Genomic DNA, 23253 nt, shown 5'->3' with positions numbered 1-23253 from the left:
AGATGATCTCAACAACTGAGTTTTTCTTTATAGGATTCGGCACAAGGTTTTCTTGGTCATCATGATCTGAATGTTGATCTGAAATAGTTGACTTGACTGCATCACATTTTGAAATTGAATCTTGACTACCCTGCATGCTGTCTTCTTCTGTGGGAAGATCTGAATAGAACCCTCTCTTTCATCATCTTCCACCATATGACCATCTTCAGCCTGCTGATCTTGATTCTGCTGCAAAATGTCCTGATCATCTGGACAAGTATCCTCTAAGTTTTCTTTATGCTGCTGAAATGGATTTTCGTACAGGGCCTCCATGATTTCTCCGTCCATGAAATCATTATCACCATAAAAATTCTCTAGATCTTCAATGAAATTATGTACATGGCTACAACAGTTCTGAACTAAAATCAAGGATGGATATGATTCTTTATACTTTTCAAAGAACACGGTATGAAAATCCCTTAAACAATAAATGGAAGCAGATGGCAAACTTTCATACCAGGATCGGGCTTCATCTTCCAGAGTAGCCATAAACATTTTCATCAAATAGTCTTCAGGAAAATTGATCTTAAATTTATGCACATGAATGTGAAATTTCACCAGATGAAGAGCAGCATCATTACCTTCCTGATTTCTGAACATAGGCAAATTCTTTGACCAATCTACCTTGGGCATCTTATTCGGAAAACCTGGAATGTGATCTCGGCTCATGGGAGCATATCTTCTTGTGATTCGGTCCATCTTGAAAATCTCACAGCTACTGATCTCTCGGCAGTGAAGTCACCATGAAGCACAGGTTGCTGGATTCTTCAGTGAAAGGAGTCGCCAGGTGAATGATTTCAGCCTTGCCAGTGTTTGATTGTTGTCCACCATCAACAATCAGATCTGAACTTGATACATGTACTGGGGCAATCAACAAGTTAGATGTCACGATTACAAGCTAGACCGGAGATTGACTGAAGTAGCGTTTATCTACTTCCGCTAATGCAAAGCAAAAGCATTTCGAAGGCTACCTGGCATAACTTCAGGCTCCGTCTGTAGCTATAAAAAAAATGACATCAACAAGCAAACCATTTGTTCTCCCCATTATGGTCGCCACTATGTTAGCGCTCGAATTTGCCTCAGGCTGAGGAAGGCAAAACTCAAGGCAACATCATACCACGCTCAGCCTCGTAGCTAGCCCTATGAAGACAGGAGAGGGATCTCTCCGGGTCTATCTCGGTAGAAGGTTTGCAAAAGGGATTGAGATGACCAATAAGGAATACTGATTTTAGGCTAGTAAAGAGATAGGAAGGTTTGTTTTAGATTTTTGGGTTTTTTGCTGGAGAAATGGGAAAACCAATTTTGGGTTCGGGGATTGAGGTTAGATTTTTGCAGAGATCGAGTTGGGGTGAGGTAGGCAATGGTCTTGATGCCTTTGATCAGGTGTATGGATGAATCAGAATGACAAGGAGTTGAAGAGGGCAAAAGAGAATATGGATCCTCTTCAAACTGACGAAAACATGGGAAATCAAACAAACTTAAAGGCAGAGCATAACAATCTATGGATTCTACCTTAACACTTCATTTGTTTCAATTTCAGAAGATGAAAGAAGGAGAATGATACACATTAACAACTTGAAAATTATAGAAGAAGGCACACCATCAACACACAAAGCCACAAGGATCCCAACAGGTGCTGCAAAATCTCTAATCTTTCCTTAGCGAAAATATGAAAAATATGTACAATAATGTCCAAAATCTTCCCAAGAGTCCAACCTGTGTTACTGAATGAAAATTTACATATATAGACCAACCTAACCTCATTCCCTAACCTCTATGGGTCGAGCTCCTCCTTCTGAGAGTGGTTTCAACAAATTCTAAACATGGAGCGGGAATCTAGGTGACCAAAACAACCTGCTTCTAAAAAGAAGGAAACTGATTCATTACATTAATTGTTTGCTAATTTGTGAATGAATCATCTAGAAGAAGCTAGATAAGTGCCATGTTACCTTACATACATCAATTTACATCATGGTGGGTCAAAAATTACATCAAGGAGTAAAACTGGTGAAAACTGGCCGAATTCCTGAGCTGAAAGGTGAAAACTGTGCCAAAAAACCCTGTGCATCGCGCGCCTTTCCACCTATTTTTGGGGCACTTCCCGGCATCCAAATTGAGCTTAGGTTGGCTTGTTGGAAAGCCCTAGATGTATACTTTCCAACCCAAGTGGAATTTTCCAATTTGGTGTCCATTTGCTCCTCCAAAAGTGCATTCTCCCGGAAGTACTTCCTGCTGGTGCAGAAGATGGTAGAAAGGTGATTTTCATGGTGTTTTTGAGCCTTTTGGTCACCCAGAACTTGATGAAATACTTTGACCATAGTTGAGAATGTATATTTCATCATGACAAATCCAACACTACAAGCCATTTGTGATTTGGACCTCCCAATCTCATGGGTCGCGGGCGACGCGCTACGCGTTGAGCCAAAAAAACTGTTTTTAGGAAAAAAAATTCAAAAATGACAAAAATTTTCTCCGAATTCGCTCAATTTCAGAGTGAAGACCCTCCATCATGCATTATGCTCAGCCAGCGAAACCTCGGCCAAAACTCAAAGTGGATCTAGCCTCTTTCGCCGTTTTAGTGCTTTGCTCAACCTCCTTTGCAAAATCTTCATTTTTGCCTTGAAAACATGCATGCGAGCCCAATAATGGTTCTTCATGTGATGAAGCAAGTATTTGTCTCTATTGGCCTTCGCCAACAACTCCTCCAGATGTCGATTGGCTTTCTCAAGCCAAAATTGCCGCGCAACAGGTGTCAAATCACCTGGTCTTTTACGGGCCAACCTACAGTCTTCGCGGATTCGTTGCAGCTCGATAAGTGTGTGCTCGTCCTCTAACAGTTTATTGCGCTGCTCCAAGTATTTGATCCAACATTCTGCCTTCAGTAACTTCTCATTCAATCTATCAATTTCGGTCTTTTCCACATCACTCAATGCAACATCAATAGCATGACCACCTGAATGGCCCTCCTCGTAAATTGGCTCCTTGCCTCTGTCCTGAACCTGTACCTGTACTGAAGAAGAAGGCGAGACCCCTTCCATACCATGTGGAGATAATACTCGCCGTGTAGCTGCAAATAAGGCCCTGTGGCCTCGCTGATATATCACACATGCTGGAGCGCTGACATGCTCGATCTCAGGAACGTCAAACTGATGCGAAGGCCCTCCCTCATCATGAACTATCTCAGGAGGTGGCTGTGGGACTGTGAAAAAATCACGAGAAATGAAATCCTCCCAAGTAATGCCCTGCTGCGCCAACTGATGAACCACTATGATCTTGATCAAAGCATAATGATAAATACTCCTGTGTTGCTGTGCTGGGGTCTTCCTTTGTACTAAAGGCACCATCCTCTCTATGTTGCGACACATGAAAAACGAAATGTTCATCATACATACCCTCGTGAAATGCATCAACAAATAGACATGGTACACATAGAGACGCGAGAATCTGCCCTCGCAACTGAAATATCGAATGATGAGTTTCATCAATGGTGCATACTCATCCCTTAGGAATCTGAAAGGAAAAACTGCGCTCAAGTTTCTCATATACCCGGGTTTGATATATGGCTCATAGTAGAATCTATCTAATAGCTGGCGTTTACTCCATTCTTCCCCTACATTTGGTATCTTGGTGGCCTGAGCAATAGTCTCGGGTGTCAAGGTGAAATTCACTTCGGCAAGGTTTACATGACCATCCTGTAAATGTAGAACAAATAAACGGACTAGTTCCCGATGATGCTGGATTTGTGAGATCATCTCACAGTATTGAAAACACGATTGACGCTGAAAATAATCCATTGCAAGTGGGCAAGCTTGCAATTGGGCCAAAGAAGTAGGCTCCTCCCTTACATGCTGACTACTTTTGCCACCTTTGTGATACCTCCGTGGCACATTTACCTCCGGAGTAGAATCAGTATCATAATCCTCCTCATAGACTGACTCGGTCTCTGACATGTTTGGCAGACAAGATAGCTGGAATATGTATATGCTGATATGTAAACTGTATGCTCAATTGCTTGTAGACTGTTCCTTTGCTTTAAAAAAAAAAAAAAACAAAACACAGTGCTGTGACCAAGGGGAAAATCAAACACACAAGGGGGTATTAGGTAAAGGGAAAATCAGGGGATTAGGGACTTTGAAATAAAATGTAATTGTGTAGGGAAAGGAAAATGTATACATATGGAAACAGGGTTTGGGGTTTGGGGATATTGAATAATTTTTAAGGAGTTTTCATAGGGGTAAGGGGCTAGGGATTTAGGGATCATATGATAGGATTATGAGGGGATTAATGAGAAATTTTAATGAGTTACTTTGGGAATGAGGGACAACAGGAAGTGAAGAAAATAGGAGACCTTGGTAACACTCAGTTTTCAAAATGTACAGCAATCTTTTCAAATTTGCAAAGGGATATTTTCAAACGTTTATCTCAATGGCCATTACCCATAACCCACCACATTCATCACTAAATACAATGCAAGTGCAATAGATGAGGGCCTACCTGGCAAGTTGATGCAAAGAAGAGGTGAATTTATGCAAGTTATGGATGAAAACCCCAGTGCGCCGCGCGCCTCACCCAACGTGCCGCGTGCTTCTGATGCGCCGTGCCCTTGTATTTTTACATTGTGTTTGAGTGCCTGATATGCCGCGCGCCTCTGATGCGCCACGCGCCTAGTCCGATGCGTCGTGCACCCTGAAGCGGCTCCAACTTCCTCACAAACTCACAGTTTCGCTTTGGAATGATCTTCTTCACTCTTGGCATGCAAAAATGAGTTGAAAATATCATGAAATATCTTTATAAAGACTCCCTTTTGATTTTTGTTTGGTCCATGACCCATTTTGTAATGTTTGGCGCTTTTCACTTTTGGTCTTTAATACAACACTTCTTTTTGATTTTCTCATGCTTTTCTGAGGTTTGGACTGATCAATTTTTGTTGATTTTTGCAGGGATCTGGCGTTTGGCTTTGGAGAAGATCAGAGACTTGCTCTGAAACCTTTGAAATGACATAGATGCAAAACTTTTGAAATGACATAAATACAGTTATTTACAATAACAAGTTTTAGTTCCAAAACAGAGTTTTGGACTAAAAATGTTTAAAATGCTTTCTGAAAAACTATTAAATAAGAATCGTTTAAAATCAACCTCATGGCCTGCAGGCTTGTTTTATGTATATGCAAAGGACTAACAACCCTAGACTCTATGACTTTTTAATGAAACAAAACCTTTATTACAATGAATGCATGATTATGGACTTTAGTGATTTTTGAGAAAATTTATTTTTTTACTAACTCTGCAGGGACAAACATGAGGAAATACAAAACAACCAGACCCCCTCGTCAGTAAATGGCATGCTCCTAGCGGAATGCAATGAAGTGGAACAAGCGAGACACCTAAAAATGATATGCAAAAGTGAAAAGATCTCTGACGGAGGGCTGTAGGACTGACTCTAACAAGCCTTACAAGACCCCATGTCCTTCCTCTGTATATACCTGATAAGCTGTTAGCTCGAGAATTTGCCTACCAGATAACAACACCAGGAACTTCCAAAACTCTTAGGAATTCTAAAAAATAGGCATGGCCTACATTTCCTTTGAGATGCGGTGTTTACACTCTACATTATTACAAACATGCAGAAAAAGAGGCAGGAAAAATAAACATGCTCAATCTTGCAACCATTCGTAACAGGCAATATGATCCAAGGAAAGTTGCCTATAATGTTCTTGAACAAGCCAAACTTATTTCAGGTAAAAACATTGGCCAAAATGAGATATAAAGATGAAGGGTTTGTAGAATTCAATAGGCTTAGAGAACAGAGGTTGCAAACTCTGTCTATGGACTTATTAGCTACTACCCCAACAACCCAGTCAAGCAAGCCTGGACAACAAATTATTGACAAACCTCCTGCTATAGATAAGATTCCCGAGAAAGGAAAAGAGCTAGAACAAGAGACAGAACAGGAGAAAGAAAAGGAATAGGGAAGTGAACATATTGATATAGATACTTAGATTGATCCCTAACTCCTTAAAGAATGGCAACAATTTGACTCCATTATAAGCAATCTTGAAACTTCACAAGGTTTCAGCACACCTCAAGTAACAGTCGGTCAAGAGACAACGACAACTATGGTTCCAATTGAAGGAACCATCGGCCTACCCATCAGCAAAGATGTAGAAATAATTCCTAAGGATCCATCCCAACATATTGTTTTGCAAATAGAAGACATACCACCATTAGATGTCTTTTACAGTCCCAAACATAGGGCTATAGTGAAAAGACAAAGGAAAAGGAGAAGACTTGATCAATCTTCCCTTTTACCAGCACAAACAGAGATGGCTAATGTGGTGTGGAAAGAAGAATTTTATTCTTTCGATGACCTCACAAAACTTTCTCAGTATGTTGGAGCCTATTCGGTAGCCACTATGGATAAAGCATCGGAAGTAAGCAATCTACTTAAGGAAAAAGACCAAACAATTATTTCATTACAGTCATCGGTGTCCGAAAGACAGCAAGAAATAGAAAGTTAGAACCACAACTATCAACACAACAGCAGATAAACAACCAATTAAATGAGCAATTGCTCAAGGAGAAGCAAAGGATAGACCTAAGCACAGTACAGAAACAAAAAGAATTATCCGAAGCATTGGCCAAATTGAATACAATGAATGAACAAATGAATAAGACGAAAGATGAGCAAATCGCTCAACTGTCACACCAAGTAGAAAAGTTCAAAAGTCTTCCTCAACCAGAAGATTTTAGGTCCGAAGCTCTCCAGATCAATAAAGCATTGATTACACAGCTAAAATTGTTATGTCATAATATTTACTTGGTTGAGCCCCTCTGTGAGATTACTTCATCAATAATTGACAAATCAGTTGACGCTAAGCAGGATTTAGAACAGGCCGATGAGACTTTAACCAACTTTCTTGCTTGGAAAGAAACCAGTGAAGGGCAAGTGGCAAATCTGCCTAAAATTCTAGAGTCACATAAAGAAATCCTTTTCTTAGAATGGCAGTCACAATTGATGAAAGCAGAAAGAGAAACCTCAAGATGCAGATTATCAACCAGTAATTTAATTGAGTTAATCAATGATACTCTTTATCTATCTAACTTGATTTCATAGTGCACTCCAGGTAAATTTCCGTCAGCCAAAGCATTGGAACAAACATGCAATCAAGAATTGGAGAAGAATGGAAGATTAATCACCAGCATCCAAAGTTTAACTTGGAATAATTTTTGGTTTTTCTTAGTTAAACCATACAGTCAAAGGGTAGCACTCAAATGGTTAACTGATGTGATCGGTTACATGATTCCCGAAATTCATGATGCCACATACTCAGCCCAACTGCATTCTCGTTTGATTCACCCCCCATAATTGCAACCAATGCTTGCTATCTGCCAACTCAAGCCAAAGGAAGATCATCCGAAACAGTGAATCATGCTGCCGACTACAAATAGCCCTATTTCAAGGAGATTCTCATGATTTAGTTATACCACCTAATAGCATTTTTATTTCATAATTAGTTAGCTTAGATAGTATTTATAGACCCTTTCATTGTCTTTAGAAAGGGTCCTCAGTTTTTGTATAAACTCAAATCAGTAAGTCACACTATTGTGCTTCTGATATATTTTTTATGAAGACTGGGCCAATATTCTGAATTTTAATGAAGAAAGCTTTGATGAAATATGCACTATTGCTTTGTTATGGAAGTGTTTCTAAGTTAGAAGAAGGAATCTGAATGTGATTGATATCGGGAGTGATCCAAATAACATATGGTACTATTATCTATGCTCTTGCTTCATTCTTTCATGTGAATCAACATTTATTTAATCTTGCTATCATTGGATATATGTATGTGTTTTAACAGCAGTCCTTATACTTATCACTATTGAATGTCTAAGGAGTGTTATTCTTTCAATCATATTTATGTCAATGATATATATGAAGAATAGTGTAATAATGTTTTCATGATTACTTTGTTCAACTACTTGAACAAAGTAATTATCATATGAATAAATGTCTTTGTTTACCAATAGAGTCATCTATATGCCTGTTTGTAGATAAAGATCATCAAAAGTTACACTAAAGCAGAAATTTCCCGGGATAGGATAGTTGTTTATAATTTTACTTTTTTAGATTAAATCATTCATCCATTATCATTATATATTAGAGAATCAACCACTTATCCATCCTATTTATCAATTATTCGGAAACTAGTCCCATTATTTCCAGTCGGAGCCAGCACACCAAACGGAAAAGGAGCTGCCTTTAAGGTCCAGATCGGGTGGTTTTCCCCGATGTTGTTGCAGCGATTTTTGAGTTATCAACATTTTTGGCGCTAGAAGGAGGGCATGAACTGTGAATGGCGAGCCAACCCAAACCTCTAACCCATTCTGAGAGTAAATCTCCCTCCACCTCACCTCAGACCTCCCATTTGCATGGTGGAACACCAATATTCAAACAAGAAGAAGAGGAGTCAACTACCACTACTCAAACCCACCGTACTTCAGAACGATTAAGTCCTAAGTCCCCTGAAGTTCAATCTCTCATCCATAAACTTCAAGGCTTTTCGATATCACCACAGAAATCTGAGGTATCTCAAGGCAGTGAAACTTCGCAATTCAATCCACCTCACCCTCTCACCAGACTTCAAAGCGGAAAGCTCAGTATTGAACCTACTGAGTTGCCTTTACCCAAAAGGAAAAGGGCAAAAAAGACTACTGAAGGATCTGACAGTGAGACTTTCTCATCATCATCCTCCATTTCATCTTCTCCAGTGCGAAGTCAACCATCCACTCCTCCATTACATATTGTTATTCAACAACGATCGGGAACTTCACCACCTCAAACCTCAATATCAACTCCTTCCCAAACATCTGGAATTTCATCAGCAATATCATCTACTATTAATTTTACAATGGCTTAGAATCCATGGAACAATCCTGGTGTGGTCACTATGCCTGCACGATTACATCCATTACCAGCACATCCTGAAAAATGGTTGCCAAAATTTAATCCAGATGCAGGATTACAAGCCGACAAACATATTAGCAATTTCATGTTATCGGTTAATTTAAAAGGATTGACAAAGGAAGGCGTTGTTGTTAGACTTTTCCCTTATACCTTACAAGGATCAGCTGGGTCTTGGTATTTCTCCCTTCCCTCTGGATCCATCACTAGTTGGAACATGTTCCAAGAACAGTTTCTGACTAAGTATGGCGATGACAGATCTTTAGCAACGTTAATTAATTATCTCTCGAATCTTAGGATAGAATCTAAAGAACCTATAAAGGAGTTCAAATCACGATTTAATAAACTCTTGAATAAGATTCCAACCGCCTCTAAACCAAGTGAGCAAATCAGAAGTGAATGGTATATAACAGCCTTACCTTCAAATATATCTATTTTTGTAGATAGAGCTGCAAAACCAACTTTAGCTGAAAACATGAAAGAGGCACTTGTTGTAGAGAAACACATTATTGCTTTAGAAAAGAAAGATTTTCTTGAAGATAAAAAATCCAAAAAAAGTTTCTTTTAAGGATGATTCAAAGAATAAAACCCCTAAAGACCCATATGATATGGAGGGTCTACAAAAAGTTCTCAAGACTATGTCAAATGAAATGGTATAAATCAAGAAGCAAGTAGCTGAAACTTCAACGAAAATGCCATTTAGAAATTTTAAGAAACCTGAATCAAAACCACCAAATACTATATCCAATGTAGACTCAGATCCTGAAGAGGAAGAAGAAGATGAAACAGTTTTGTCATCCGAGGAACCCGAAGAAGAGGAGACTGTTGAATGCCATGGGATGTGGGACTTTATTTTACCTAACTCCGATACAGAAAATGAACAAGAAGCTTTCCCTGTGACTACCAGAAGTAAGGGTACTCCTGAACCTGTTCAGGCAACTTCAAGGAAAAGAAATGCAGGTACCACTACTACCAAAGAAAAGGTTCCCACAAAGAAAGCTGTAGCAATACCATCCCAAAATCAACCATCATCTTCGAACCTACCTTCAACATCTAAGACATTAGTAGTTACAGATTCTATGGACTACAATATTATCGAAGACATGAAGAAGACAAAGGCTAATATTACTATGTTTGAGCTTAGTAAACTCAAACATCAACATAAATTACTTCTCAAGGAGTTAACTGATGTACCTTCTTCTCCTCTTCCTAATGTGTTATAGACATTTTTGTGCCTAACAGCATGGAGCATGAAATGTCAATAATCTGAGGGATCCAAAGTCCCTAAACATGTTGTTCTTACCCCTAGAGGAACAAGGTCAGCAAACCACAGCACTGAAAATCAGTTCTCCACCTGAAAACACTCAAAAACAAGCTATTTCTGGATCATGTCAGCTGCTCCACTGAGCATCTGCGCTGAATGTCAACTGCTCCACTATGTACCTGCGCTGAATGTCAAAATCAATGAAGGCTACCTGCGCTGGGCGAGATTGGCCAAGTGGCACAGTCATTCTGCAAGGTGTCAATTGCCCAGGAAGCTTCCAAACTGACACTTGGATCAGGGAATTTGCCTTGTGATGAGTAAGAGGATCTAGATCTCCAAGTGGAAGCAAGAGACTCCAAGTGGACTCAAGAACTGAAGATTAACTGAAGTGGGAGAGGACACAAGTCAGCTTCATGTCAGTCTCAAGCTGACTCATGCTTTCTCCAAAAATTCTATATATAGAGCTCTCTCATGAGGTCTATGGAGGCTGGAATTTTGTGCAAGTAAGGACGTGCTGTTGGTTTGAGTATAGAACTATTGGGTGACTTGCTTGAAGGAGGTGAAGAGGAGATTTCTTTCTGCTGGGAGGTGTTGCTGGATTGGGCCTATTACTCTCAGAACTTTACTTCTTCCATTAATAAAGTATTTGAGGTTCTTCTATATGCATGTGTCTTGATGATGAATTGATGCTTGTATATTTGATTTATGCTAATCCCTGAATCGATTATGGATGTATGCTTCTTGTAGTTTCCTTTTCTTGTGCTTTTACAGGATCTTTCTGTAGCTGGGCCAGTGAAAGAGCAAGGAGCTAGGAGCAAGCAGCAAAGAGGGAAGATTGGATCAACCATTAGCGCAAGATAACGGTTAGTGGATCCTCTTTCTCTTCTCTCTCTCATCTCATAAAGAAGTAATCTTGAATAGCTTTGCATTCAGTTGTTGCTGAGGTACTATCACCCTTAGAGTGGGATAGGGTCATTCCGTATTGGATACTTTTCCCAACAACAAATTGGCGACTCCCCTGGGGATCGTATCTTGTTGGTTGTTTGTGTTTTTGCTATTCATTTCATAAACAAAGGGAGTACCGAATCGAACTGTATTTGGGTCTTTCAAATACAAAGTAGAGGGCAGCTACTCTAGCTCAGTTTCTGGGCAAGTTTATGATTTGGAGAGCTGATCCACAAGGACTCTAATAATCTCTTAGTGATAGATTTTCATCCTCCTTTCCATCCCTTAGTGTGTCCTTGACTGATAGCTTCTGATTTGAGCAAAAACTGTGAATTTTTGAGCAATCTGTGACCCGGAAACCAAGAGAAACGAAAGTTTCGTTCTTCAGTGCAGGCTGTACAAAGGCTGTCTGCATTTCAGTGCAGTTCCCGAAGGGGCTACTTGCGCTGAAGGTCAAACAGGCAGTGTTCCACCTGCGCTGGACCAGTCTTGCCTTGTGCTACTGGGATTCCCTGCTGTTTCTTGCCCTGTTTTCACTCTTGTTTTTGCTGTTTGTTACCAGTCAATGTGCCTATCTGAAACCATCTTCCTTTGTCACTATTCCACCTTAGTTGTATAAAGAAACTGTGTTTGTTCTTTTGTATTTCTTGTGTCATTTACAGTTTCCCATAACGAAAGTGAACCAGTCTCGCTGTGACCTCTTAGATCTAGACCTGTGATTAAGTGTCGTTTTGATCTTAAGATTTAGTTTGTTTGCTGTTCATAGCTGATTGAGCTTTTTACTTTCGTCATATGGTTTGAATTTATATATTTCTAGTGTCGAAACAAGTGAATCTTAACTTTTAAGGTGTCTTTTGATTTTGGACAAGCTTGTTTGCTTTCGCTTGAAATTGAATTCAAAGTTATACAACAACTTTCTTTTTGTATTGCACAAACATTAAGAAAGAGAAAAGAAATACCTGCATTTTGCATTTTGCATATAAGTTTGTATGTTGATTTAGGGAAAAAGTGCATTAGCGAGTGCTCTTTGATCTGTGTGAAAAGGATTTTATCTCTCTTTTCCCTCAGTAGTTAAGATTTTCATAAGTCGAAAAGATTGAAAAAGCTTGCTTCTCATCTTAGACTGCATTTAGGAATTTGTATCAATACATCTCGTGGTGAACCTTGAAAGGCAAACTTTAAAAAGATCAACTTAAAATATATTGAATGAACCTAACAACGCTTTGAAACATAACGCAAACATCTAGAGGTCTAAGCTAGAGACGTGTTCCGACGTCGTTAAACGTAGTGACTGTCGATCTCGACGAAGGTGGGTGATTCCTCCTGAGAGTCGGTGGCACTAATACGGACTTGTGCTCCCACGTACCGTCGCGTATATATTGGGAGACCCCTATAGGATGAAAGCCTTTATCCATAGGAAACTGTGTCGGCCACCCTACTGATCGCAATGCAGTGAACACAGCATTCACGAAGATCGACCACTCGTACCGTAAAACGTATTCTGTGGTTTTGCGAAAGGTTTGGCACACCCTCTGCCTAGATCTCTAGAGCAGTTTCTTTTGGCCTTTTTCAAACTCTATAACTGAAAAAGTCCAACCGAGCATTTGTCACTTCGGGCTCGTTAATACATCGAAGGAGACTAGAGTCATCTTTAGCTTTTTCTCGACTCTTAAAAAGTGAAAAAGCAAGTTGTGTCTAAAAGCGTCTAATAAAATTCATTCAATTCGGAAACACAAATTTCCCCTTTTAATATTTTAGTTGATCGAGTAATCCGCAATCGTGGAAGAAAGTCAATTGAAACCCCGTCGTTCGCAGAGGCTTACGAGTCAACCGTCTTTGTCCCCGGAATCGAAAACAGTACGGGCAAAGCGAACTCGTTTAACCGGTTCAAAATCTCCTTTGAAAGTTAGAACAAGTGTTCCAACTACATCTGAGGTTCCGGTTACTCCTAACATTTCTGGAAACCCTGCCTCTATAGAAGAAGTTCAACAGCCACAGAAGGACAGTAATACTGATCCTAGTCTGGGGGCAAATACTTGTGTAACTGAACCAGTTCCATCAGTAACCGGTCCAGAGAGTTTTGTTCCTCAAACAACTGTTGCTGTCGAAGCAACCACTTCTTCGGCACCAGAAATATTTTACGGACCTGACGGTCTTCCTCTTCCACCGGGTTTGATTGCGATAGAGGAAATTGTAGAGGATCCGCAAGCAAGTACTCCAACTCATTTTGGAGTCGGGGTCACTCTATTTCCTTCATCAGAAGTTAATCCGCCACGAGTGGAAGTTCCTGTAGAATCGCTAGGAAATCTATTGGATAGACTTAAAATGTCTGAACAACCGTCATCATCTAGGACTGTGTCAAATGACACAACGACAGCAGAAGCTCCTGCCGTCACTCCGACGATGTTTGCCGGCATACCAGCTGTCCCAACTAGTTCTCAACAGCTAGAAGGAGTCCACCAAGGGACTATTTCGACAGTGTGGTCTGTTCCAGTTTGTTCATCCGGAGTAATACCCGGCAACTCTTATGTTGAGACTCGACAGATTGATACTCATGGAGGTCAATCTGGGCCATCAATCCCTTTTAATTCCGGATTGCTACCGTATGGGGGGCAATATGCCCTTTCATTACCCCCTCCGGGAGGGTACCCATACGTGAGTTCACAACAATGTTCAGGTTATAATGGAATTGCATCAAGTAGTTGGGTACCTATGCTACCTCAACAACCAAGGATTGTATATTCTATGCAACAGTGTGTACCTGTGACGAACATCCCAACCACACCGGCTATTGTAACCGTGTCGCAAGTTCAAGCGATACCTGTTACATGTCAACCTCAGATTTCTCAGGTTGTAATGCAAAAGTCGCTTGACCATGGGTCACAACCACAATCGCCAACTGGTGGGTCGACACAAGTACAAACGGGTACAATTACCCCACACCTTGGTCCAATGGTTAGCATGGTGCAGCAGAACATGGCGTCACAACCATGGCTTGTACAATACCAACAGCCGCAGTTCCAGCAAGTATACCAAGGTTCTGAGCAGCAGATCTTTGCGAATAGTGGACAACCGTATATCCAAAACGGTCAAAACCAACCACTTTACAGTGGTCAAGTCCACCAACCATATCAGTCATACCAACATCAATTACATTATGCTGGTATGCAAAGACCCACTGCTCAAGCTATTCCATCGTACCCTGGTTACGCCTCGCCTAACCTGAATCAACAGTTACCATTCGTGGCAACTTTAGAGTTACCTGATTTACATCGGTTAACGAACGATCCGATTGCTTATGCCCCTTGGTGGCCGGCGATTCCTCATAAACTTCCATCTGACATTCCTAAATTCAATGGAAATCCAGGTGAAGACCCATCGAATCACGTGATGACCTTTCATCTGTGGTGTTCGTCGAACACCCTTAACGACGATTCGATAAGACTTCGCCTTTTTCAGAGGACATTGACAGGTCCAGCGGTTAAATGGTATATTGAATTGCCAAGAGCCTCTTTCGACAACTTTAGTTCCCTAGCCACGACCTTCTTAACCCACTTTCAATTACCGATAAGGTATGAAACGGGAACAGAAATATTAACCAACTTCAAACAGACAACTGCTACCCATATATCTGATCATATACATGAGTGGCGTCGTCGTCGTAGGATGGTGAAAACATATGTTCCCGATCAGCTATTAGCTGAATGGTTTATAAAGTCGTTACTTCCGGCTATTACGGAAGATGTGGCCAAGGGGGGAGTCGTAACAGAGGAGCAAGTCATTGCTCGTGCACAGTATTTGGACTTGGTTTATACCCAGTCCGGCACGCTCTATGACAAAATACCTGACGCCCCTAGACCGGAATTTTCAATTCCTCCCCCTCCTAAATCAAATAGTGACTCTCATGCCGGTGATGGCGTGATTGGCACCGCAAACACGAAATCGATAAAGGCTTCCGCAAAGAAAGCCCGTAAGAATTCGGATCAAAATGCAAAAGGAGAAATTCTTGCTTCGGAAGTAAATGCCGTATCGGAAGATAAAGGTAAAGAAACCAATCAACCAGGAAGCAAGAAGAAAAAGCAAAACAAAGGGAAGAAGAAAAAACAAGGTGAATCATCGCCTAAGGAAAATTCTTCAAACCCTCCTGGGAAAGGGAAACAAATTTATCCATGTCAGATATGTGATGATGAGGATCATTACACAAGGAATTGCCCATTCAAAGCTGAGTTAAAGAGGTTCTTTAAAAGTTCCCAAACATCAGCTGTGTTAACTGATCCATTTCCTAACCCAGGTCAAAATCTGGTTGATAGTGGAAATGCTTCCCCGTCGCAAGTACTTATGTTGTCGATTTCGAAACAGCAGAATGATGCTTTGATTTTGACAAGGAATAAAGATTATGGGAATCCTCAGCTGTCGAACGAAAAAGGTAAAGATCAACCAAGTAGTTCGACAACAACTTCGACAGAAGTTGTAACACCTACCATCCCTGAATTAACAATAAAACCGCCAAAGGGTGTAGTACACAAGTCGACATTTAATCCTCGCGCCAGAGCAGCGCAGCATTATAACATAGTGGAAGATTTGGCTCAATCGCCATCCGCCATGTCGACTCTTGAGGTGCTACAAAAATGTCCAACCCAAAGGCAGGCTTTGTTATCGGCAATTGGTGGAGTTGATCCTAAGGATTCCAATCTTGTATCCTTTCATCACAAAGGATATGATCCTCAGTTACCGGCTCAATTAGCTTTCCTTATTCAAGTGAAAGCCCTCAACAAAACTGTTCACAGAACGATTATTGATGAGGGAGCATCGACATGTATTATGTCGATGAGCTGCTGGAAAACTTTAGGATCTCCAACCTTGTCTCGATCATCGACGACATTAAAGGCTTTCGACGGAAGGACATATACCCCATACGGTATCCTTAATAACTTGAAAGTTGAACTAGGAGGAAAAACAGTAGAAATTGATGTTGAAGTCATTGATGGAAATCTTGATTATAACATCCTACTGGGAAGACCATGGATTTATGCCATGGCAGCTGTCGTGTCGACTTATTTTAGGAAGATCGCATTCCCATTTGAAGGAGGGATTATGATCGTCGACCAACAGAATTTCCTCCCAAATGGTTCACAAGTTACAGGAAGCATTCCCATGATCCATGAAAGTAACCATTCAATTCAAGATATCGGAGTAGGATTATTGAAAGACCCCATATTGATGGGAACTTTCGCGCTACCACCTCCTGTTTATACAGGAAATGTACCGTTTGTAGCAACCTGCAACATGATATCTTCCACGAAGGTCAACATGGATCATGCAATGGTATTGTCCCCAAGCCCTTTGGAAATATTGTAGCAATCAATGTTTCAGGAATGGGAGGCAAGCCCAAATGAACGCTCGTCAAGCGTTTGGGTAGATAGGTCTAGAGAATATGGAACCCCATTAGATCCTTGGTCGAAAGTACATGGGACTGACGAAGGAATCTTACAATCAATGATGATTGAGGGGGCACCATGGAATGATCACCACCATCGTTCCCTTCTTCCGGAATATGAAGAAGATACTCAAAGTGACCTTTATCACCCTTCAGTATTTGAATTCCTAACAAATACTGTAAATACGGTGAATTCCGAGCGAAACCTATCCAATATTGAAGAGACTATAGCCATAAATATCTCGACCAAAACAGATGTTGTAGAGAATATTTATGTCGGCAAAGGTTGTTCCCCTTCAGAACTGGAAATATATAATGCTCTTTTTCGCGAATTTAGAGATGTCTTTGCTTGGTCATATGATGAAATGCCAGGCATCGACTCGAGTATCGTTGAACTTGAAATTAAAATGTATCCTGATGTCAAACCAGTAAGACAACGGCTTCGGCAAGTGCACCCGAAGAAAGCCGCTGCCATTAAGGCAAAAGTTGAAAAACTTCTCCATGCAGGATTCATCTACCCGGTTCCTCTAACCGATTGGGTATCGAATATTGTCCCTGTTATGAAAAAACAAGGGACAATTAGAGTGTGTGTCGATTATAGGGATGTAAACCAAGCCTGTCCGAAGGACAACTACCCTACACCCTTCATCGACCAGATAATTGATGAATGCGCCAGATGTGAAATCTTTTCATTTATGGATGGATTCTCCGGGTATAATCAAATAAATATCCGCCCACAGGACCAGTCGAAGACTGCATTTATTTATCCGTGGGGCACATTCGCTTATCGAAAATTACCCTTTGGTTTAGAGAACGCAGGGGCGACGTTTCAGAGGGTGATGAATTATGCCTTCCATGACATCAAGAACATTGTTCAACCTTATCTCGACGATCTTCCGGCTCATTCGCGAAAGCGGACTGATCATTAAGAGCGATATTTCTACGTTGCCGACACTACAAGATAAGACTCAACCCACACAAATGTGTGTTTTGCGTCGGTTCTGGTCGTTTACTTGGCTTTGTAGTCTCTAAGGACGGGATTCGACTCGACCCCTGTAAGGTCCAGGCAATCATTAATTTGCCTCCACCTTCAAATTTGCTTCAGATTCAGAAACTCCAAGGGAAAGCAAACTTTCTGAGGAGGTTCATTCCAAATTACGCAGAACTTGCTAAAGGTTATACTCGTCTTTTGAAAAAGGATATACCTTTTGTCTGGGACCAGGTGGCGCAAGCTTCCTTTGATGCTCTGAAAGATTGTCTAGTAAAAGCATCATTAATGTACGCCCCGGACTATCAAAGAGATTTTAACCTGTATCTGGCTGCAGCGGATACGACCATTGCGATGGTTTTAGTTCAAGAAGTCGATGGAATTGAACATCCTATCTGTTATTTAAGTAAAAACTTAAACGATACAGAAAGTAAATATTCTTATGTTGAAAAACTAGCGCTTGCAGCTGTTCAAGCGATTCAAAGGTTTCGACATTATGTCCTCTTTCAGAAAACTACCATCTTGTCAGATTGCAACCCCATGACTTATATACTGTCGCGACAGTTGCTGGGGGGCAAATATTCAAAATGGATAGCGATCCTTCAAGAGTTTGATCTGGAATTTGTAAAATCCAAATCAAAGAAAGCTCTAGTTTTTGCAGAATTATTATGTGATTTCCCATCGTTGTCCAACGATGAAACATCGGAAGAGTCAATCGTGGACGAAAGTTTGTTTCTCATATCTGCAAGCGATGAGTGGTATGGAGATATTATAGTTTATCTCCAAACCCAAAAATTCAGGTCTAATACCTCTCGCTCAGAACAAAAATGTATACGATACCAAGAAAAAGACTACATGATCGTCGGTGATTCACTTTACCGTCGTGGTGTCGATACAGTTCTGAGGAGGTGCCTTACCCATGAGGAGGCCGAAAAAGCCCTGAATGATTGTCATTCAGGCGCGTGTGGGGGGCATCAATCTGGATATGCAACAGCACAAAGAATCTTACGAGCAGGATACTTCTGGCCAACCATGTTTAAAGATTGCATAACCGCAGTCAGAAGTTGCCATGCTTGTCAAATCTTTGATAGCAAAACCAGACGACCACCCGCACCTTTACAGCCGATAGTTGCTGTTGGGCTCTTCGCCAAGTGGGGCGTCGATTTCATGCAATGTAACCCCACCTCGACCGGGGGGCATGGGTATATAATAGTCGCTGTTGACTATTTTACCAAATGGGCCGAGGCGATGCCTACATTGGATAACACTGGTGAAACAGCTGCCCTTTTCTTTTTTAATCATGTAGTTGCCAGGTTCGGCGTACCACAAGCTATAGTTACAGATCATGGATCGCATTTTCGCAATCACATGATGGTCGAATTAGCTGCCAAGCTAGGGCTATCTCACGACAGCTCTACCCCATATTATCCGCAAGCCAACGGACAAGTTGAGGCAATCAACAAGGTCCTGAAGCGTATGTTGCAAAGGATGATCGGGGTCCATAAAAGAAGATGGCACCTAATCCTGTACTCAGCTTTGTGGGCTTACCGGACCTCGGTAAAGAACGCAACCGGGTTCACGCCTTTTCAATTGGTGTATGGCCTGGAAGCAGCCTTGCCAATCCAGTGCGAAATTTCGTCGCTTAAACTCGCGATCGACCTCCTCCCCGGAACTTCAGAGGAAGAGGCTCGTTTCTTGGAATTAATCCAGTTGGATGAAACCCGTCGTGATGCTGCTTTGGCTAACGAGGCCCATAAGAAACGAGTCAAGGCTCAGTTCGACAAAAATCTCAAACCCCGTGTCTTCTCAGAAGGTGATTTGGTCTTGCTTTATGATCAAGAATCCGATAAATTGGGAGCAGGTAAATTCAGGTCCTTATGGATGGGCCCCTATATTGTTAAAAGGGTGTTAGCAAAAGGAGCCTACGAGTTAATGGATTACGATGGAATTCCACTGGCGCAGCCCCGCAACGGGTTGTACCTCAAGCGTTACTATGCTTAAATAGTAACCTGCATGCTTTTGTTGTATTTTGTTTTCGCCAAAGTATTTGTTCTGGTCGAATGATCCACCTTTTTCATTTGTGGCAGATGTCGAACCTTATGGAGACATGTGTTGGATATGCCGACGGAGCGAGTCGTAGTTCACGGAACTTGTCTTCCGCGGCCTGGGCCATTTTTGATCCAAGGGGCGAGTTAGTAAGTTTCAGAGGTGTATGTATTGGGCAATCAACGAATAACATCGCTGAGTATAGCGCGTTGATAGAACTACTCTCTGATGCCATCACACGTGGCATACGCCGACTAATTGTCAGGCTAGACTCACAGCTCGTAATACTACAACTCAATGGTATATATTCTGTTCGCAATCCAGCTATTTATCGCATGTTCCTAAGGGTTAAGATCTTGGAAAGACGATTTGATTCAATTCAATATCAACATATTTCAAGAAATTTAAACACATTAACCGACTCATTAGCGAACTATGTGTTAGATAGACATTTGCAACATTTATAAAAAGGACACATCATCAAAGATTGTACATATGGATCACATAAATCAACCAGAATAAAATCCGAAAATCAAAATATATAAGCTGTTTATATAAGTTCATACATAATGTTCTGTAACCAAGACAAAATTGGTCATATGACCTAAAAACTCAAAAAGATGCTAGGGGGCACCCTAGCCTAGTGGTGCTCATGATAGTACGTCACGGCCTGTGCAATCATGCGCAAGAGACGAGTCCATCGTCTAGGCACACCAATGGTATGCCGCTGCAGCTGTAAAGGTAACTCGTCAATCTGTACATCCGGAAGGCCACGAGTAAGGCTCTCAACCTGCTCCTGCACAGCTGTAAGGGTCTCAGTATCGTCAAGATCGCGAATAACAACTCTCCTAGCAGGCTCCCCTGCCGGGGCAGCAGCTGGCGATCTCGGACGAACTGCTGGACGAACAGGACCAATATCTGCATGCACCCAAGAGTACAATTAAAAGTCTTGATAGAATAAAGCACAAAAACATTATGAGTAAGAACAATAAATAGTAATATGGTCAAAAAGTTTACCAATGGCACCCCACTGCTCGCCATCCGATAGCACCAAATCCGGATCACCTCGGAAATCCATACCCACATATGGATACTCAGAAAACGCCATCTCCTGGCGCTCGAACCACCTAAAGAAGGCCTCAGTAAAAGTAATCTGAGGTTGACCTGCATGCCTAGACATGTGGTCAACCCACCTCTGCATGCGTGGCTCGGTCGGAGAAGGCAAGTCAAGTATGATGTACTGGGGCTGCATCAGTGGGATTTTCTCCAAGGCAAAGGCAGTCAGAATAGAACCAAATCCAAAGTTCTTCAGCTTCCCGTCCTTTACCTTGGTCAATTGACTTTTCATCTGAACAAGTACTGCATCACACCAGTTGAATACTTTCGGTTGGAGACACTCCAAGGCGTGCTGCATATAGGACCTGTTGGCAACATGTAGAGCTGCACTGCCGGCCATCCTACCAATAGTGAACAGAATGGACCTGAGAGCCCGATCAGTAATCTCACGGATAACAATCTTGCCGTCTCTGCTCGGCTGAGAACCTTCCCTGCAATACTGGCGGACATAATCTCTGGTGGAATCAGTCCCCCGAGCCGTACCTGATAAGGAAACGAGGGCACCTCGTCTCGACAATCCAGTCAAGAAGTACATGTCCTCTATGGTCAAGGGGATGGTCTTCCCCCTAATCTGGAATACTTGGTTAACAGGATCCCAAGCATCGAGCATATACTGCAGTAAAGAAATCTGTGCTCTCATACTAGAGATACGGAAGAACTTCAGCAGGCCACAGTTCCGCAGCGCGTTCACCGTGACCGGGTCATGGAGGGCAATCATGTCCTCCTCTTCATGTTCTCATTCTCGCCATGTAAGGGACATTTTGTTCAAGGTTCCCTGCAAAGCAAACAAGAGAAAGAGTGAGTTCCTGTTTTGATGAAAAACTGGCGAAAAAATCATCAAAAATGACCTGGAAACTCAGTCCTTTTGAGCCCAGCGCAGGCAGAAGGTCCTCTACCTGCGCTGAGGGTCAGACTGCCTTAAGGCAGATTGACCTTCAGCGCAGGTTTCGAATGGGGAACCTGCGCTGAACCTAGGGCGCCCTGGAAAAACCCCAGGGGCTCAGAAAGACCGGAAAACAGGCAAAAAACAGGGAAATGAAACCGTGAAAAGAAAGAGCTAGGGTTTAGCTCCTACCTGGTCCAGATGGCGCCGAAAATCGTCCGCAGAATCTCCCGGAATCAGCTGGTGAAAATCAAGGGGGAAGAGGCACCTCCAGAGCTCCAACAAACCAAATGCAAATGAAATGGTAAATGAGAGGTAAAAACACCTTTTAATGGCTTTTTACGTAGTACAAAGTGAAATATTAGGGTTATAATCTCATTTTCATGCAAATATTATTCATTTCTAACAAAGTTTGTTGCAGCGATTGAAAATACAGTACTATATTTGCAAAGAGAAAAGCTAGTATATGGTAAAAAATCAAAATTTGACCATATCATCGAGCAGTTTTAGCATAAAGTTCATGCTCGTTAAAAAATAAACGCAAGATCCGAGCAGTTTTACCGTGGAATTTATGCTCGTTAAAAAATAGAAAAGCGTGAGCAAGGGTTCCCACCAGAGTTCAAGCTCATTAAAAAATGAACCTATCCCGGTAAATAACCATTGTGATCGTAAATTTATTAGCCATAAAAAGCCTTGGTCGTGTTTGCACTTGCCACCTCCATTCCATTTGGCCGATCGTTCACCCCCATATGATTGTTTACCCATTTTGAGGAACAGCTGCGAAGAGTGATTTCACTTAGCCATCCTTGTGACACTGCCGTGATTGGAAAATTCCAACCTGTACCTGGAATCTGCTGCTATCCCTGTTTATCACTCGTTCCTCAAAAGACGAGTCTTCTTTGAGCTCTTTTCAATTGACTCGTAAAATATGAAAAGTTTGCCGAGTTTTGGCCTTCCAGCTCGTTAAAAGGACAGGAAGAGCTATCCCTCCTCTAGATTTTAATCTTTTTGGACCTGAGGGATTATTGCACAAAAAGGTCGAGCGCTTGTTTTATTCGGCTCGTTAAAGTTATCGAAAACTCATCCCTTTTGTATTGTTTTATACTTTTTCGGACTTAAGGGATTAGATGACGAAAAAGGAATTTTGGAGTTAACTTTCTATACCTTTTCAGACTCTCTAAAAATGAAAAGGACCGAGTTGTCTTTGTCGCTAGACTCGTTAAAATGATTAAATAGCGACAAACTTGTCTTTAGACGAGAACGAGTTTCCCTATCGCTAGGCTCGTTAAAACATAGCGATGGGCTTGCCCGAAGGGCAGGTTATAGAACAAGCATATGTTATCCTCCTCAAGCTTGACAAAAATAAAGAGGTACTGGTCAGAAATGACTGGGGAAAAATTGGGAGAACCTCAAAGCTTTAATGGTAGCAAGTCGCTCTTGAACATGACACTTTGTCCTCCGTATCACATCGGGTTGGGTTGTTTCATTCACCGGTCTCATCACCATGGTCCTCGCCAAACCATCCGTATTTGGGGTAATGCTACCGATCCATCACATTAGTGTCGTTATATGT

This window comes from Pinus tabuliformis, chromosome 9 (assembly GCF_031772625.1).
Source record: "Pinus tabuliformis cultivar Carrire ecotype Pingquan chromosome 9, CPIR1, whole genome shotgun sequence".
NCBI lineage: Eukaryota > Viridiplantae > Streptophyta > Pinopsida > Pinales > Pinaceae > Pinus > Pinus tabuliformis.
Note: the sequence above shows the minus strand (reverse complement) of the source record.